The sequence below is a fragment of the Dasypus novemcinctus genome, chromosome 21 (assembly GCF_030445035.2).
Source record: "Dasypus novemcinctus isolate mDasNov1 chromosome 21, mDasNov1.1.hap2, whole genome shotgun sequence".
Lineage (NCBI taxonomy): Eukaryota > Metazoa > Chordata > Mammalia > Cingulata > Dasypodidae > Dasypus > Dasypus novemcinctus.
Window position 1 is genome coordinate 69,327,796 of NC_080693.1, and position 17,212 is coordinate 69,345,007.

The window sequence follows — 17,212 nt, forward strand, 5'->3', positions numbered from 1 at the left end:
TGCTTTGGGTATAAGTTCCAAGAAATCAGCACCTACCACAAGATCTTGAAGATGTTTCCCTACATTTTCTTCTAGTAGTTTTAGGTTCTTGGCCTTTATATTTAGGTCTTTGATCAATTTTGAGTTGATTCCTGTACAGTGAGTGATATAGGGTTTCTCTTTCAATCTTTTGTTTATGGATATCCAGTTCTCCCAGCACCATTTGTGGAAGAGACTGTTTTGTCCTGTAACACAGACTTGTTAGGGTTATAAAAAACCACTTGATCATAGAGGTGAGCATCTATTTCTGGACTCTCAATATTTTATTCCACTGATCAATGTGTCTATCTTTACGCCAATACCATGCTGTTTTGATCCTTGTATCTTTGTAATATGTTTCAAGGTCAGGCAGCGAAATATCTCCCAAATCACGCTTCTTTTTTTTTAAGATTTTATTTATATACCCCCCCCTTGCTGCTTGCTTGCTGTCTGCTCTCTGTGTCCATTCCCTGTGCATTCTTCTGTGTCTGCTTGTCTCCCTCTGTTGCATCATCTTGCTGTGCCAGCTCTCGGCGGGCACAGGCCATCAGCTCTCCGGGGGTGCAGGCTGTCAGCTCTCTGCAGGTGCAGGCCAGCTTGCCTTCACAAGGAGGCCCTGGAAAGTGAACCCAGGGCCTCCCATATGGTAGACAGGAGCCCAATTGGTTGAGCCACATCTGCTTCCCAAATCACTTTTCTTTTTAAAGATGTTTTTGGCTATTCAGGTGTACTTCCCCTTCCAAATAAATTTGGTAATTGCCTTTTCTATTTTTGTAAAGTAGACTTTTGGAATTTTGATTGGTATTGCGTTAAATCTGTAAATCAGTTTGGGTAAGGTTGATATCTTTATGATATTTAGTCTTCTAATTTAATAACACAGAATGTGTTTCCATTTGTTTAGGTCTTCAGTGATTTCTTTTAGCACTGTTTTGTAGTTGTCTGAATATAGGTCCTGTACATCTTTGGTTAAATTGATTCCTAGGGGTTTGAGTCTTTTGTTGCTATTGGAAATGGAGTTTGTTTTTTCCTGATTTCCAGATTGTTCATTTCTAGTGTACAGAAATACTAGTGATTTTTGTGTGTTGATCTTGCATCCTACCAGTTTGCTGAACTTGTTTATTAGCTCAAGTAGCTGTGTCGTAGGAATTTTGGAATTTTTTAAGTATAGGCTCATGTCATTCATGAATAGTAAAAGTTTTACTTCCTCTTTTCCTATTTGGAAGTCTTTTTTTTTTTTTTCCTTATCTAATTCCTCTAGCTAGAATTTCTAGCACAATGTTGAATAGCAGTGGTGACAATGGGCGTCCTTGTCTTATTCCCAATCTTAGAGGGAAAGCTTTCAAACTTTTCCCACTGAGAATGATATTAACTGTGGGTTTTTCATAGATGCCCCTTCTCATATTGAGGAACTGTCCTTCTATTCCTACCTTCTGAAGTGTTTTTATCCAGAAAGGTGGCTGAATTTTGCATTTATGTTCATTAGATGTCTGTAATTTTTTTTTCTTGTAGTATCTTTGTATGACTTTGGTATTAGGGTGATATTGGCTTCAATTGGGTAATTGGGTAGTTTTCCCTCCTCTTCAATTTTTTGGAAGAGTTTAAACAGGATTGGTGTTAATTCTTCTCTAAATGCTTGGTAGAATTCACCTGTGAAGCCATCTGGTTCTGGACTTTTCTTTTTTGAAGAGTTTTAATGACTGATTCAATTTCTTTCAATGTGATTGGTTTGTTGAGTTCTTGTATTTCTTGTAGTGTCTAGTCTAGGTTGTTTGTGCATTTCTAGGTGGTTTAATTTGCTGGCATACAATTCTTATAATATCCTCTTATGATCCTTTTTATTTCTGTGGGGTCAACTGTAACATCTCCCTTGCAATTCTGATTTTATTTGCTTCTCTCTTTTTTCTTTGCTAGTCTAGCTAAGGGTTTGTCAATTTTATTGATCTTCTCAAAGAACCAGCTTTTGGTTCTACTGATTTTCTCTATTTTTTTTTTCAGTTTTATTCATTTCTGCTCTAATCTTTTTGTTTGTTTTTGTTTTTTATTTCTCTCCCCTCCCTCCCCCAAGTTGTCTGCTCTGTGTCCATTTGCTGTGTGTTCTTCTGTAACCACTTCTATCCTTATCAGCAGCACTGGGAATCTATGTTTCTTTTTGTTGAGTCATTTTGTTGTATCAGCTCTCCGTGTGTGCGGTGCCTTTCTTGGGTAGGCTGCACTTTCTTTCACGTTGGGCAGCTCTCCTTATGGGGCACATCCCTTGCCATGTGGGGTTCCCCTACACGAGGGACATCCCTGCGTGGCATGGCACTCCTTGCATGCATCAGCACTGTGCATTGACCAGCTCCACATGGGTCAAGGAGGCCCGGGGTTTGAACTGCGGACCTCCCATGTGGAAGATGGACACCCTATCCATTGGGCCAAGTCCACTTCCCTGCTTTAATCTTTATTATTTCTTTCCTTCTGCTTGCTTTGGATATTTGCTGTTCTTTTTCTAGTTCCTCCAGGTTCTCAGTTAGGTCTTTGATATTGGCTCTTTCTTTTTTTTTTTTAATAGGCAGATAAAGCTATAAATTTACCTCTCAGCACTGCCTTTGCTGCATCCCATAAGTTTTGATACATTTTGTTCTTATTTTCATATGTATCAGTATATTTACTAATCATCTTAAAATTTCTTCTTTGTCCCATTGATTAGTTAGGAGTGCATTTTCAGCCTCCATACATTTGTGAATTTCCCCCTTTTCTGTCTTTCAATTTCCAGCTTCATTTCATTATGCTCTCAGAAGGGGCTTTGTTTAATTTCAATCTTTTTATATTTATTGTGACCTGCTCTGTGACCAAACATGTGGTCTATCCTGGAGAAAGATCCATGAGCACTTAAGAAGAATGTATAAACTGCTGATTTGGGATGCAATGTTCTGTATGTATCTGTTAGGTCTAGTTCATTTATCACATTGTTCAGATTCTCTGTTTCCTTGTTGACCTCCTGTCTAGTTGTTCTACCTAATGATGTGAGTGGTGTGTTCAAGTCTCCAACTATTATTGTAGAGTTGTCTATTTCTCGCTTCCGTTTTGCTAGAGTTTGCTTCATATATTTTGGGGCACCTTGGTTAGTTGCATAGATATTTATGACTGTCACTTCTTTCTGGTGGATTGTCCCTTTTATTAATGGCCTTCTGCATCTCTTATAACTTTTTTACATTTAAAGTCTATTTAGTCTAATACTAGAATAGCTACCGTTGCTTTTTTTTTTTTTGGTAACTGTTTGCATGGAATATCTTCTTCCAATCTTTCACTTGGAGCAGGTTATATCCCTGAGTCTAAGGTGAGTTGTGAGTCTCTTATAGGCAGCAGATGAATGGCTCATTTTTTAGTCCATTCTGTCAGTCTATATCTTTTGACTGGGGAGTTTAATCCATTCACATTCAATTATATTCCTGTAAATGAATTATTTACCTCTACTTTTATTATTTGGCTTTCATATGTCATATCTTATTTCTATCTGTGTTTTTACTCTTTTAGTTATCATTTCTGATAGTCTTCCCTTCTATACTCTTCTCCAAACCTCTCTCTCCTGTCTTTTTCTTTTGGGCTATAAGGTGCCCTTTAATGCTTCCTGCAGAACTGGATTACTTTTTATAATTGTCTTAGTTTCTGTTTATTTGTGAATATTTAAAACTCACTGTATTAACCAGCCAAAGGGGCGCTGATGCAAAATACTGGAAATTTGTTAGCTTTTATAAAGGGTATTTATTGGCTTAGAAGCCCACAGTTACCAGGCCATAAAGCATAAGTTACTCCCCTCATCAAAGACTGTTGCCACGTGTTGGAGCAAGATGGCTGCAAGGGTTCAGGCTTCCTGGGTTCCTCCCTTCCCTGGGCTTTTTTCTCTCTGGGCTCAGCTCCTCTCAGCGCCTCTCTCCACAAGGCCAGCTGTAGACTATCAGGCAAACAGCTCATCTCTCTTCCCAAGGCCTCTGCTATGTCCAATTAAGACTTCTTGGCTCGTGTATCTGCTTCTCTATGTGTTTACTTCTCAGGCTCCAGGGTCAAAAGTCCAAACTCCCTTCTCTGTGGTGTGGTTTCTCTGTGAGTCCCTGCCCAGCAAGAAGACAGGGACTCAACATCCTATGATGTGGCCCAATCAAAGCCTTAATCATCATTTAATCAAGCAAAAGTGAAACCTCTGAATCCAATATAATTTAAGATGCCCAGAGGAACAAACCAGTTTACAAACATAATCCAATATCTTTTTTTGGAATCCATACACAATATCAAACTGCTACACTCACCTTAATATTTGAAGGACAATTTTGCTAGAAAAAAGAATTCTCAGCAATGGGGAGTGGATGTGACTGAAGTACTTGAGCACCTGCTTCCCACATGGGAGGTCCTGGGTTCGGTTCCCAGAGTCTCCTAAAAAGAAAACAAACAAAAAACAACAAGAAAACAGATCAAAAAACACAACAACTCAGGGAAGCCAATGCGGCTCAGTGGTTCTTTCATGAGAGTGGGGAAATTTTCAGCCATTATTTCCTTAAATATTGTTCCTTCTCCTTTTCCCTTCACTTCTCCTTCTGGAACTCCCATGGCACACATGTTGTTGTACTTCATGTTATCATTCAACTCCTTGAGCCCCTGCTCAATCTTCCATTTTTTTCTTTCTCTGTTATCCTCTCTCTCTTCAATTTCACTATACTGTCTTCCATATTATTTATTCTTTCTTCCATCATTTTGGGTCTGCTGATATATGCCTGTAATATGTTTTTGATCTCACCTATTGTGTCTTTCATTCCCATGGGATCTGTTATTTTTCTATTCAGGTTTTCAAACACTTCTTTGTGTTCATCCAGTGTCCTCTTGATGTCCTTTATCTCTTTAGCAATGTTGTCTTTCAACTCATTAATTTGATTTTGGAAATTTGTGTGAATCTTATTAGTTGTCTCAAATCCTGTGTCTCATCTGCTTTGCTTGGGCCATATCTTCCATTTTCTTAGTATAGCTCCTAATTTTTTGCTGATGTCTAGGCATCTGATTATGATGGTGAGTTTACTCTGATGCACAATTTCTCTTTTATAGGGATTTGGTGGCAGGAGGCTGTGTGTACTACTGTTCTTTGATTCTTGGTTCAACCTGTTCTAGCTCTTTAGGATTATCCCTATTTATTTGCTCAAATACAGGCCATGGACCCAGTAATGGGATGCAGACTCATTTCCAAGGACCTTGGGGAGGGAGCTGTAAAGTCTTAAAGAAGCTTCTCATTTATTTAACTTTAATCTCCTTGTTTGAACTTCCCTGTTCCGCCAGCTGATGGTGCTCTTTGGCAGCCCTCTCAACATAAACCCTGGTTGATATGTGTTTGCTGCAACACTGACCAGAACAATGTGACAGAGGATCCTGCCTCAAGGTTATTCAGAGCCTCAAAAATCAAAGTTTCTTAGAAGCTGTTCTCTAACCTTTGGGGGCAGCTCCCTTCCTTTTCCTCTCTCTATCCTCAATAACCAGTCCCAGTCAGTAGGGAGGGTGTTTGAGACGGCTGGCTCTCTTTCATCCCCTGCTGACTCCAAGGACAAAAAGAGGTGTGGCCTCAGCAGCCTGGAAGGGCTCATGGGACACAGCTGACCAAATTTGTTGGCCAAAAGCTGAATTAGCCTTAGGCTGCATTCTTCTCTCTCCCCTTTCCTGGGGAGGTGGACCCCTATGGCCCCCTCTGTCTGTAGCACCAGCCAGGAGCCAGAGGATTCAAAGCTTTCTGCTCTGAGGGTGGGGTATGGGTACCGGGAGCCACAGCTTTTACTCACAGAGTTTTCCTGTTGAGATTCTTTTCCTTTGCCCTTCTCTCTTCTGGGTGGTGTCCAGGCTTTCCCTGATCCCCTAAACCTTCAAATATTTTTTCAGGTCATTTCTGCCTGTCTTGTAGGTATTTTTCTGGGAGAGAAGTGAGTCCTGTGTTTCCCTATTCCTCTATTTTCCTGGAAGTCTAATGAATTTTTAATCTCATTCATTGTGTCTTCCCTTCCCATAAGCCTTCTTTTTTTTTTTTTTTGCAGGCTCTCGAATTGTTTTTTTATGTTCACACAGGTTTATCTTAATATCCTTTATCTCTTAAGTCATTTTTTCCCTTCATCTCCTTAAATTGATTAAGGAGGTTTGTATGAACATTTATTAGTTGGCTTAAATCTGAGTCTCATATATTCTTGGCTTGTTCCTTTGGCTGGGCCATATCTCCCTGTTTCTAAGTGTGGGCTATTGTCTTTTGTTGAAACCTATGCATCTGTTTATGTTGGTGCTTTTGCTCTGTTGACCAATTCTCTCTCTTGTCTAGTGGTTTTATTTCACAGCTCTTCTTTGGTTATTAGTTCACTTTTCTCTAAAGCTTTCATATTTTTCCATTTAAGTAGTCAAAACAGGGGCAGAGAGCTGCTAAAGGGGCCCAACCTAGCCTACTGTGCCTGGGAAGGAATCAGGGGAGAACAGCCAGTCTTCCTTCAGGTTCCCGGCTGGCCAGCAAACGGCCCTCCCGGCAAACCTTTACCCCAAGCTGAGGCCTTCCGTTTCCACTAGCTCTCCTGAACCAGCAAGTTATGGTAGTTACCTTAGGAGAACAGAAACCACGCTCAGCCCTCCACCACCCCTCCCTCTTCCCAGGTAGGAACCTGTCCTTTGGTTGGCCACTCAGCGGCAGATTTTCCCAAGGCTGTTCTCCAGTGGGGGGTGAAGGGCTGCATTCCCAGCTGTGGTGGGTAGCAACTCAAGGTTTTCACTTTGGCCTCACTGTCTCTCCGACCCCAGTCCCTTCTGGACAATGCCTGCAGCACTCTCCTGGTCTGCAGGAACCCCAAAGCTGTACCCTCAGGTGATTTCTATGCCTTCTCCTCAGTTTTGCAAGTGAGCTGCACCCTGACTGATCTACTCCAACGCCATCTTGGGTCCGCCCAGTTTACTTTAAATTTCGATGTGCTTTAAGGCTTGTTACAACAACTACATTTACACGACATCATGCTCTTTATACATTATTTGCCATGTAGGAGTGTCTTCTTAAAAATTAAAAATGTAGAGATGGAATGATTCCTATTTCGCCATTTTAAAAATAACAGATTGAGTGGCTTTTTATTTGTGTGTGGCCTTCTCATATCAGGAAGGGAAAAAAAGGTGCCCCAACAGTTCTAGCTCCTCAATAACCACATAGCAAACTTGCTCCCACATTGCCAAGGATGGGGGCCCCAGTGTTCACCCAGGACCATAGTTCTCCCACAGCTCTGCTCCCTTCTTCCCCAAATCGGCCAAATGTAATTAAAGGAGGCCATACGGTTGTTTCAATGTTCTGCGCTTCTGTCTTCCAGAAACTAGGAAGTAACACAAATCTGAATCACAGCAATTAACTGCATGAGAGAACTGCCTGATGGGCTAAACCTCAGTGTATTAGTCAGGGTTCTCTAGGGAAACAGAATCAACAAGGGATATCTGTCGATAATAAGATTTATCAGAGTCTCTCACACAGCCGTGGGGATGTACAAGTCCGTTCTGCAGGCAGGCTGTAACCAGGGGTTGTAATCAAAGTCCAGTGAAGATTCTTGATGAGTTCTGGGAGATGCTGGCTGTCCAAAGAAGAGCTGGGAAATTCTCACTCAATGCTGGAATCATTTCCCCTTTTAAGGGATTCAACTGATTAGGTTAAGCGTCACTCACTGCTGATGGCAATCTCCCTGACTGATGTAATTATAACCAGCTATCTATGATTTACCACTGCAGTAAAGTCAATGGTGACTAAAGTCCATAAAGCCCTTGTATTCCAGTTAGCCCAGTGCTTGCTGGACCAAACAACTGGGCACGATTCCCTGGCCGAGTTGACACAATAGCCTAACCACCACACTCAGGAAGTGGTTTTTCTGAGTGTCTGGGAGTGGAGAGCAGGGAGGAAGGATGGGGCGGGCAGGCGGCAGATATGACCGGGAGCTACAGGCCCAGGCAAGGTGACCGCCCATCTATTTCATGACTTTGGTGATTGGAAATCAGAGACAAAGCCACTTCCCCCCGCCTGTGGCTGCGGGTCAAATTTAGCATGGAGAGGAGATGAGCAGGAGTAATCCTCCTCCCTAGATTTGGGAGTCACCCCAACCAGAGAACGGGCATGTACTAATGCCAGAACCAGAAGCCTGAGGTTCCAGCCTCTTCTGTGTTAATAGTTTAATGTTTTATGACTCAGTTTCCTCCCCTATAAAATGAGAATAATATGCCCCCTTTACCCATTCCACAGGCTTGTTATGGAGAGCTAAAGAGAGGCAGCATTTGAAAGCACAATTAATTGGCAGAGCCCAATAGGAACATAGCAATAAAAGCACAGTAGGAATGGGAATAGCTTTTGGTCTTGTTTGAGCCCCATTCTGCCCCATCTGAATTGCTGCTCTGTGAGCACAGCAGTGTCAACGAGTGTGAACAGAAGGGCTCAGTTCCCAAGAAGGGGCCAGGCAGCCCAGCTCTGAGGCCCACCCACAAAGGGGGCACTAGGATAGACTAAAAAATCATTTGCTGTCTTATCTGAAATTCAGCTGTAACTGGGTGTCCTGGATTTTCCCTGACAGCACTGGACTCAGGACCCCTTCTGGGAGGCAGACTTTGCAAGAACGCCCCGTGCCAAGCTTCGGTCGTGTGCGGGGATGCCACATCTTTTGGGTGCTGAAGCAGTCCATGTGCTTGTTTTTTTCTCTATCAAGTAGGTCACTGAGGGGAAACGAGGTACTAGCCGGGGCTGAACATGAGAGAGGGCTGTCAGAAAAACTCCTGGCCACACCCAGGAAACAGCAGGTCAGTGTCCTCCCCGGAGGCTCCACAGCAACGACAGAACAGTCGGGGATGGCCCATTGTGTCTGTCACGCAACACGCTAGGTGCTTGGCAGAGAGCAACAGGGGTCTGCAGGGGAGGCTGACCTGGCAACAGGTCATTCACGACGATGTCCCTAAGGCCAGGAGAGCCTTAGCTTCTCTGGGAGCCAAGCTCTGGGGTTGTTCATCTGTCTGCTGTAGATAATGGTATCTACCAATAGGCAGTGCCTTTATTGATTTTTATTTAATCAGAAGAGATGCTTTATTTCTACTTCAGTTCACTTTACAAGACATGCAGATATTACCGGCCTGGGGAAGGCTGGGCAGTGTCCCTTCCCCACCGGTGGGCTCAGCCGCTGTCCACACACAGGGAATACCGTTAAGTCAATGCCTACAACTAAAAGGCATTTTTAACAAATGTCCCCAAATATGGGGAAGGGAGACTGATTCCAAAAACCTCCTCGAAACTCCAGGGAGCTTATTCGCCAGGTTTGTGAGCCCTTTGTGGAGGGGTCCAGACCTCGGCCTCCAGGTATGGTGGAGGGTGGAGAAAGGAGGCTGCGCCCGGCCCTGCAGGGCCTGTGAGAGCGGAGCGCAGGAAGGGTCAGCCTGGTACCTGGGCTCGTGGAGGCCTGGGGCATGCCAGTACCAGGCAGGAAGTGGAATCACCAGAAACCGCAAGGATCCCCTAAAAAGAAGCCGTGGCAGCTTAACCTGCTTTCTTTTGTTGTTAGGGTCACTAGATCTTTGAATCAATAAAATAGTGCAGCTAGAGGGTTTCTGGATTTCAGCAAGACATCCCACCAGGTCTCTCCTGGGATCCTCTCGGAGAAGTATGTGGACACAGTGGCAGAGTGATGGGACTAGCAGTTTGCTGAAGTTATATCAAAAGACGTTTGCTTTTTTTTTCAGGAGGTACTGGGGACTGAACCCAGGACCTTGGACGTGGGAAGAAGGCGCTCAAGCACTGCACTACATCCACTCCCCAATGAGAGTTGGGTTTTTTGTTTGTTTGTTTTTAGGAGGTACTGGGGTTTGAACCTAGGACTTTGTACATGGCAGGCAGGAGCTCAACCACTAGAGTTAACACCTGTATCCCTATCAAAAGAGTTTTGATCAAGGTCAACCCAAAGGAAGTCTCTAGTGGAGTGCCACATGGCTCTGTTCTCTTCCCGCTTCTGCTTAATCTTTTTATCAATGGCTCAGATGAGGACCCTTGAGGGCATGCTGATTAGACCACAGGCTGAGACAGCACCGTTGGGATAGAAAAGAGGACAAATGACGGAATCATGAGTCAAGAGAACATCACTAGGATGGGGCAGTGGGATGGACAATGGTACACAAAAGAAAGTTAAGTTCATGACCTTAGTTCCTCAAAACTGACCATAGAAATATAGCAGAATGCATGGGAAAAACGAAAGCATCTGAAAGTGATGTGTCAGCATTAATAGAAGTGTTCAGGAGAGAGGAGTAAAAAGTCCACTTGTATTTGCTCTACATGCTTAGTTCAGGAGAGTGGCACTCCCAACATGTGGAAGGACGAAGAAAGTACTGAGGTGTGGTCTTCAAACCACATCAGATAAGGATCATTTGAAGGAACTAGGGATGTTAAGACTAAGAAAGAAGATTTAGGGGAGTATCTGACAATGATCTTTAAATAATTGCATTGTTTTATAATATTATTGTTAGAAATTTTTTTCTCCTATCTTCAAGTAGAAATTATAGGGTGGTATATTTTAGTTAGATCTTTCTAAAATAGCAGAGGAGGAGAAGTTTTGAGAAGGTTTTTAATAGCAGCTGAGAGAGAAGGAGATGTTTCCAGAAGGCTGTGGAGTCTCCTCTGAGCTGATATTGGGCAAAGGGAGATGAGCATTCCTACTGATTACCAGCTTTGAAGACAAAGGAAACAAATAATGACAGTTGTCAAATGGTCGCCCTTGCAAAAAGGCTCACTCCTAAAACTAGTGGTGTGCTGGGATCACAGGCCTGGCCTGATGCTAACAAGGGCCATGAAACTTTTCATGGCACTCATGAGGTAAACAGTCTGCCAGACAACATGAAAAATGCATGTGTCCTCGTTATGGAAACTTGAAGCAGGTCCACCTGACCAAACACAGAGCAACGTGACAGGGACCAAAACAAAACAAAGCAATGCAAAAAGGAAAAGAAAACAAATGCAGCCTACATGTCCACAGCCTCCATCCCTGGGGTCTGTGGTATCAACTGGGCCACTTGAGGGGCAGAATGAAGAGAGCAGAGGGTGAGGCACACGGGGCTCAAGGGGGCAAGGCTGACCCGCAGATGACGGACTCTGGGAGTGAAGGACTTTGGGTGACCGCCATGATTTTGAGGGGAGAGGCACAGGTGAGGGAAACTTCTGGCAAGTTCTTCACCGTTAAGTGTGGTATAATTCACCCTTCGCAGCTCCCTTCGAAATAAACTTCAGCGAAGGGCCATGTTATTCTCAAGAGATTTAGAGCCAGGTTTCTGTTTCTGTTTGGCTGCCTGAAGGTGCTGAGCCTGGTCTTCAGGTGTGGCAGCAGCAAGGCCGGGCTTCCTCGGGCTTCCTCAGGCCTCAAAAGCAGCGAAACTCACCATACCTACAGCTGCCTTGGGTGTCCGGCATCAGCCACAACCTGTACCTTCATTCTCAGGATTCTACCTGGGAGGGGCTGACCATGACATGGGGAGGAAGGAAAAGCCAAGAAAACCGCACAGGAGAGCTGGGAAAAGGGGCCTGTGTCCACAGTGGAGCTCCCCTGCCCCCTTTCCCCAGGGCCCCTCATTCTCCACAAATTAAACGTTTTGCAGGATTATTTTCAGTTTTTGAACCTGAACCCACTCCAGGGCCCCTCCAACCAGCTGTTCAAAGACCAGAGGCCTTAGAGCACATATGCATGTATCCCCATGGCCAGAATGTCAGAGGTGAAAATTCAACATTGATGATTTGTCATCAGCCCTTCCAAGGAAAGTATTGTAAACTTTTACCTGTATTAAGTAAAATAGAATGACCCCCTGCACTGGGCATCGCCAGGAGGGATCCCTCTCTGAGAAAGGATGGCCCAGAAGACAGCACAATCAACCTACAGGGGCTGCCCGAGAACATGGAACAGTGGAATGCACCCCACAGAACTGCAGATACTAAACCAGTTTCTGTCCAGCAGAGTTGGCTTATCAGATTGGACACACCATACTAAGCAACTGTACTGTATGTAACCTGTAACCACTCTGTAGCCCGCCCCACACTTAAAACGGACACTTAACATCAGCCAATCAGAACATGTTCTCACTTGCTTCTGTGTTTGTTCCGTCTAAGCTTCCCCTTTCCACTCCCTCAGCAGAGCTGTCGTCTCCTTTCTGGATGGGATGAGTTCTGATTCACTAATTGCTCAATACAGCTGTGAATCTTAAATTACATGAAGAGTTTTTCTTTTAACACCTCTAATCATTTAAATTGGCATTGGGTATTGGCCTTCTTAAGGTAAATAGAAACACTGACAGCTAGACTTAAACTGCATTTTTGGAAAAGAAAAATTGAAATGCCCTAAGTGTCAAATTAAGCCAATTTTAAAGACACTTTTGAAACCAGAATGGTGCTGATTCTATTTATGCATGTTTGCTCCAAACTGCTCCCTTCCCTGGCAATGGGGGCAAGACACACCCGATATGCAGGGGTACAGATGCATCTTTCAAGTATTTCCAGATGGTTTAAGTAGTGGGATGTACATCAGCAAGCTCTCTGACAGTGCCCTTTTGGGAAACCAGGAAAGGTGCATTTCATCCCAGCACAAGTTTTCAGCATTTCCCATGATGACCCATAACAACTTCTAACTTCACATTCCTCTTCAGAGCTTGTCAAAACAATAAACACATTGCTAACTTAATTTTTCTAGAGACCACTATTTTTTAAAAAGAACGAGTCAAAGCGAAGAGCTCCCTCCTGCGGCAGAGCCTGTGTTCTGATAAGACCAGGGCACCCTCACTTCCCTTTGAAAGGAGCCAGATACCAGGAACCTGGGTTCTCTGTGCCTGTGGGTACGCGTGCTGGAGGGTTGAGGCGGCAGCACCAAAACTCACTTGGGACGAATCTGGCGTTATATATATATATACTCTTATGAATTCCTCATCCAATGCGCTGATCAAAACCCTTCTGATCTGAGATCTGAGACGCTTCTAAGGAATCTTGGTACATAGAAATGATCAGTCGAGTCCCTACAGGACCTGGAGTGGGGAAATCAGGACTGTGGCTGTCTGCCAAGGGTGGGGCTCTTCCCAGTCCTGGGAGAGGAATCACCTCTTGGCGGTTGCTGCGAAGAGACCTTTCCTTGTCAGATGTAAGTCAGCCTACAAATGAGTGTAGTTTCACTTGTTCAGTGGCTCTGCAAATGTGTTCAACGTAATACAGTCTCATTAGTTTGGCACCCAGGGGTGCTGAGGGTCAATCCTGGTCTGCTTCGCCCACGCTGGGAGCGGGCGGGAATTGCCCTGGAGGAAAGGTGTGTTGACATTTTAACTCAGATGAGCCCAGGCTGGTCCTGAAGGTAGTTGTAACAAACTGAAAGCCCATCCACTCAGTGCCGTTTTGCTTACTTCAGCCGCCGCTGCACGACAGCCAGGTCAGGCGCACGAGGCATTCCGAGGAGGAGGATGCACAGTCTGGAGCCTGCTGGGGGTTGCAGAGCCGACCAGGAGGCGCTGGGCGGGCCGCAGGCAGCCACACCTGCAGCCGGCAGGCAGTCGGTGGCCCGCTGTCAATGACCCGGTGTCAATCCCCCTCCACTGACGCTCGCCAGCTTGGCGCCTGCACCGGCTGTTCATAAGAAATGCCCATCTAGCGGGCACCAAGCCAGTCTATATCACTTCTTTGCACAAATGTCTGGCTATTATTACAGAAACATGATTTTCTCAATTTGTTTACATTCTGTTTGTGGTCAACATGTTTACAGGGTTTGGAGGATTCAAAATCATGAATGGTGAATAGCCTTTTTTTTTTTTTTAAGAATCACAAGGTTTTATTTTAACCACATGTTTATAAAAAAAAAAGTAATCCACACATCAAAACTGGGTTTTTCTTGTTTTTGAAAATATATCTATTAAAATGACATAATCCAGTTTATCGCATGCATTGCTTTCAGAGACACAGAGTGACTGAAAGTATTTTTGTCATTGTAGCGTACATTTCTGAAAACCAATTTTGCCTGTGGGTGCTCTGGCACTTTCAAAATAAAAAGAAAAGGGACAGGCGCCGCAGTTCTCTAAGGATGGCTGTATTTCACACATTGTAGAAAAATAAAAAAAGCCTTCAAGACTTCAACAAAAGTTGTACCAGATTTCACCTCCTTTGGTTTGCTTGCTGACTTCTTAGATCACTTGATTAGAAGCCTGTTTCCATTGCTTCTTTGCTAACTGCTGTTAATACTTGGTAGGCTAGATGTTTTAAGCTTCTGTAAAGAACATTACAAGCTATCTCATGTAATTTAATTTTGTGCTGAATAGTCTTCCAAGGATTTTCTTTTCTTTTTTAAAAATTTCTCTTCCCTCCCCTACCCCCACCATCCACCCCACCCCCCATCTGCTCTCTGTGTCCATTCGCTGTGTGTTCTTCTTTGTCCACTTGCTTTCTTGTCATCGGCTCCGGGAATCTGTTGCTGCATCAGATCTCCATGTGTGTGGTGCCACTCCTGGGAAGGCTGCGTTTTTTTTGCATGGGGCGGCTCTCCTTTAGGGGCAGCCCTATGCGGTGGACACCCCTGAGTGGCACAGCACTCCTTGCGCGCATCAGCACTGCTCGTGGGCCAGCTTACCACACAGGTCAGGAGGCCCTGGAACTCCTATGTGGTAGGCAGATGCTCTATAAGTTGAGCCAAACCCGCTTCCCTTCAAAGGATTTTCTAAATAATACAGTATTTTAAGTGCGTCTTCAGTTCACTTGGTTGTTATACCATATTGCTGCTTTCTTCAACTTTACCTACAATTGATCTAATTCCAGGTAAATTCAAGAGGGAGCCAAGCACTGGCACTCTTCTAATAATGCCAACTACCACAGCACAGAAGCCCCTGAGCAAGAGAAAGAACCCACACATTTCAGAGACCATGCCTATCAAAGGCCAACCCATAAGAACGACAAATACTTCACCCAGGAAAAATCCTGGAGCTTTCACTTTATGTTTTTGGCAAAAGAATCTGAATGTTCTTTCTTAACCAATTACAAAAGCCAAGCCGGTCACAAATAAAACATTTCCAGTAGCCAGTAGTGCCTTGTCAAAAAAAGCAAATCATTCCAAAGAACAGGAAAACCACTTCAAATCCTGTTAATGCCCTTTCAGCTTCCTGGGTGTCCTTGAACGAGATCACTGCTGCAGTTGATGAGGACAAGGTGACAGCAGATGCAGCGGCAGCACTTCCAGACACCCGGGGTAAGACACAATAGCATTTACTACACAGCCCACTCCCAGCTCACCAGGCTACAGCGTGGGCGCCAAAAGCATAAAGTTCTATAGGGATTTGGGCAACTTTAAATTGTTGCCATTCAATTCACTTAATATCGGAAAAACAAGTATCAGGAAAAATTGTGAGAATTGAAAGTGGACCAAAAAGATTTCTGCGTGTCTTCACTGAAAACTCATTAGGGCCTTCCAGGTTATCTGAGTCTATAGGATATGTTTTATTGGCTTTAAGCTATTTGGAAACTTCATAAGCAATAGACTTCCTAGAAGAATGCAAAAGACCCATGTCCATAGTAATGCAAATTTTGTCCAGTGGAGATGCAATTGGTAATTGCCGTAATGATATTGACCAATTTCCCATCTCTCCAGATTCTCCTCTGAACAGGTTTTAGTAACTTACTAGTTCTCAATTAACTGATGAGTTAAATAAAATGTTTGACACATGGTACAGTTTATATTTATAGTGAGAGTCATGATCTTACCCTTTAAAAAATTATTTTGTACCATACACCCCTACTTGGAGCTTTCATTCCAAGGATAACAGCAGCGAATACTTACTTAGGGATTAGCCTTTCTTGTGGATTGTCTCAAATAGCCTATGAATCAGATACTATCATCTTCCTTTTACAGGAGACAAACAGGACTCTCAGAGAGGTTAGTATACTTGCCCAGGATCCCACAGCTAGTTTTAAGTGGTGACGTTGTACTGGGATCCTGGCTGAGCAACTGCAGCTCTGAGTCCTAACCCCTTGCACTGTGGCTCTAGAAGAAAAACATTTCAGGGCTTGCTGAAAAGCCACACAATAGAAACAGCTTTGGCCTAGAGCAAAGATTGAAGGGGTCAAAGTCTGAAAAAAGTTGAAATATACAAAATCTGAAATATTTATTCCCGAAGGTTATTCTAGGATACAATCCTTCACTCTGCTTTACACAACTGTCTTAATGTTTCCTGTTTCTTTACCCGATGAAACAAAATTAAAACAACTAGATTCGTAAAAATAAAAAAGGCAGCCAAGCTGGGGTATGAGAACATGCACAGGAAATGGTACTTCTAGACAGAAATGCAGTCCATGTGACTTAGGACCGAGCCAGGAGCCTGTGTAAACATTTCTAACACTGAGAGGGCGAGAACACACGTGAGGCTCCAGGCAGTCGCTCACAGACGTCAAGGATCTGCTTTAATTAGAGCCGTTTAAAAATGGACCAGTTGCCCAGAGAAATTATTTGCACAAAAAACCTGTATGTGAACATTCACAACAGCTTCATTTGTCAAAGCAAAAAAAAACAAAAAAAAATTGGAACCAGCCCAGAGGTCCTGTGACAGAGGAATGGTTAAGTAAACGTGGTGCACCCATATCATGGCGTATACTCAGCAATAAAAGGGAATCAACTATTGATAGAGGCACCAACTTGGATGACTCTCCAGGGAATTGTGTTGAGTGAAAAAAGCCAATCCTAAAAAAACATGATTTCATTTGTATTACATTTTTAAAATATTTTTGTGGTAACATCTATATAACCAAAAACTTCCCGTTTTAACCACTCTCAAGTACACAGGCCGGTGGTGTTAATTACGTTCGCAATGTTGTGCTATCATCAACATAGATATTGAAATGATAAAATGTTAGAAATGGAGGCTGGATTGGTGGGTGCCCGCAGTTGGGGGTATTAGGGGAGGAGGGGGTGGTGTGGCTATAAAAGGGATCCTTTAGGTGCTGGGGCTGATCAGTGCCTTGTTCCGCACAGGTGAGCAAATTGTATAGTACTCTGCAAACTCACAGAGACAGAACTCAGAGCACAGGCTGCCAGGGCCAGGGAGCAGGGCAGGGGAAAGGGGATTTATGCATAAAGGGCGCAGGGTTTCTGTTTAGTGGAGATGAGGACGTTTTAGTAATGGTAGGGGCTGAAGTTACCACAATACTGTGAACTTG

The 17,212-nt window shown here is 43.8% G+C and overlaps 1 protein-coding gene across 1 annotated transcript in view; it reads right to left on the reverse strand.

The window, feature by feature from the left end:
• Window positions 1-17,212, reverse strand: part of PECAM1 (platelet and endothelial cell adhesion molecule 1) — a 127,582-nt gene that overhangs the window by 102,579 nt on the left and 7,791 nt on the right. Inside the window, exon 2 of the mRNA XM_058284533.2 lies at window positions 4,305-4,428. The gene's annotated coding sequence lies outside the window, so the exon portion shown is untranslated. The remainder of the gene's footprint in view (window positions 1-4,304; window positions 4,429-17,212) is intronic.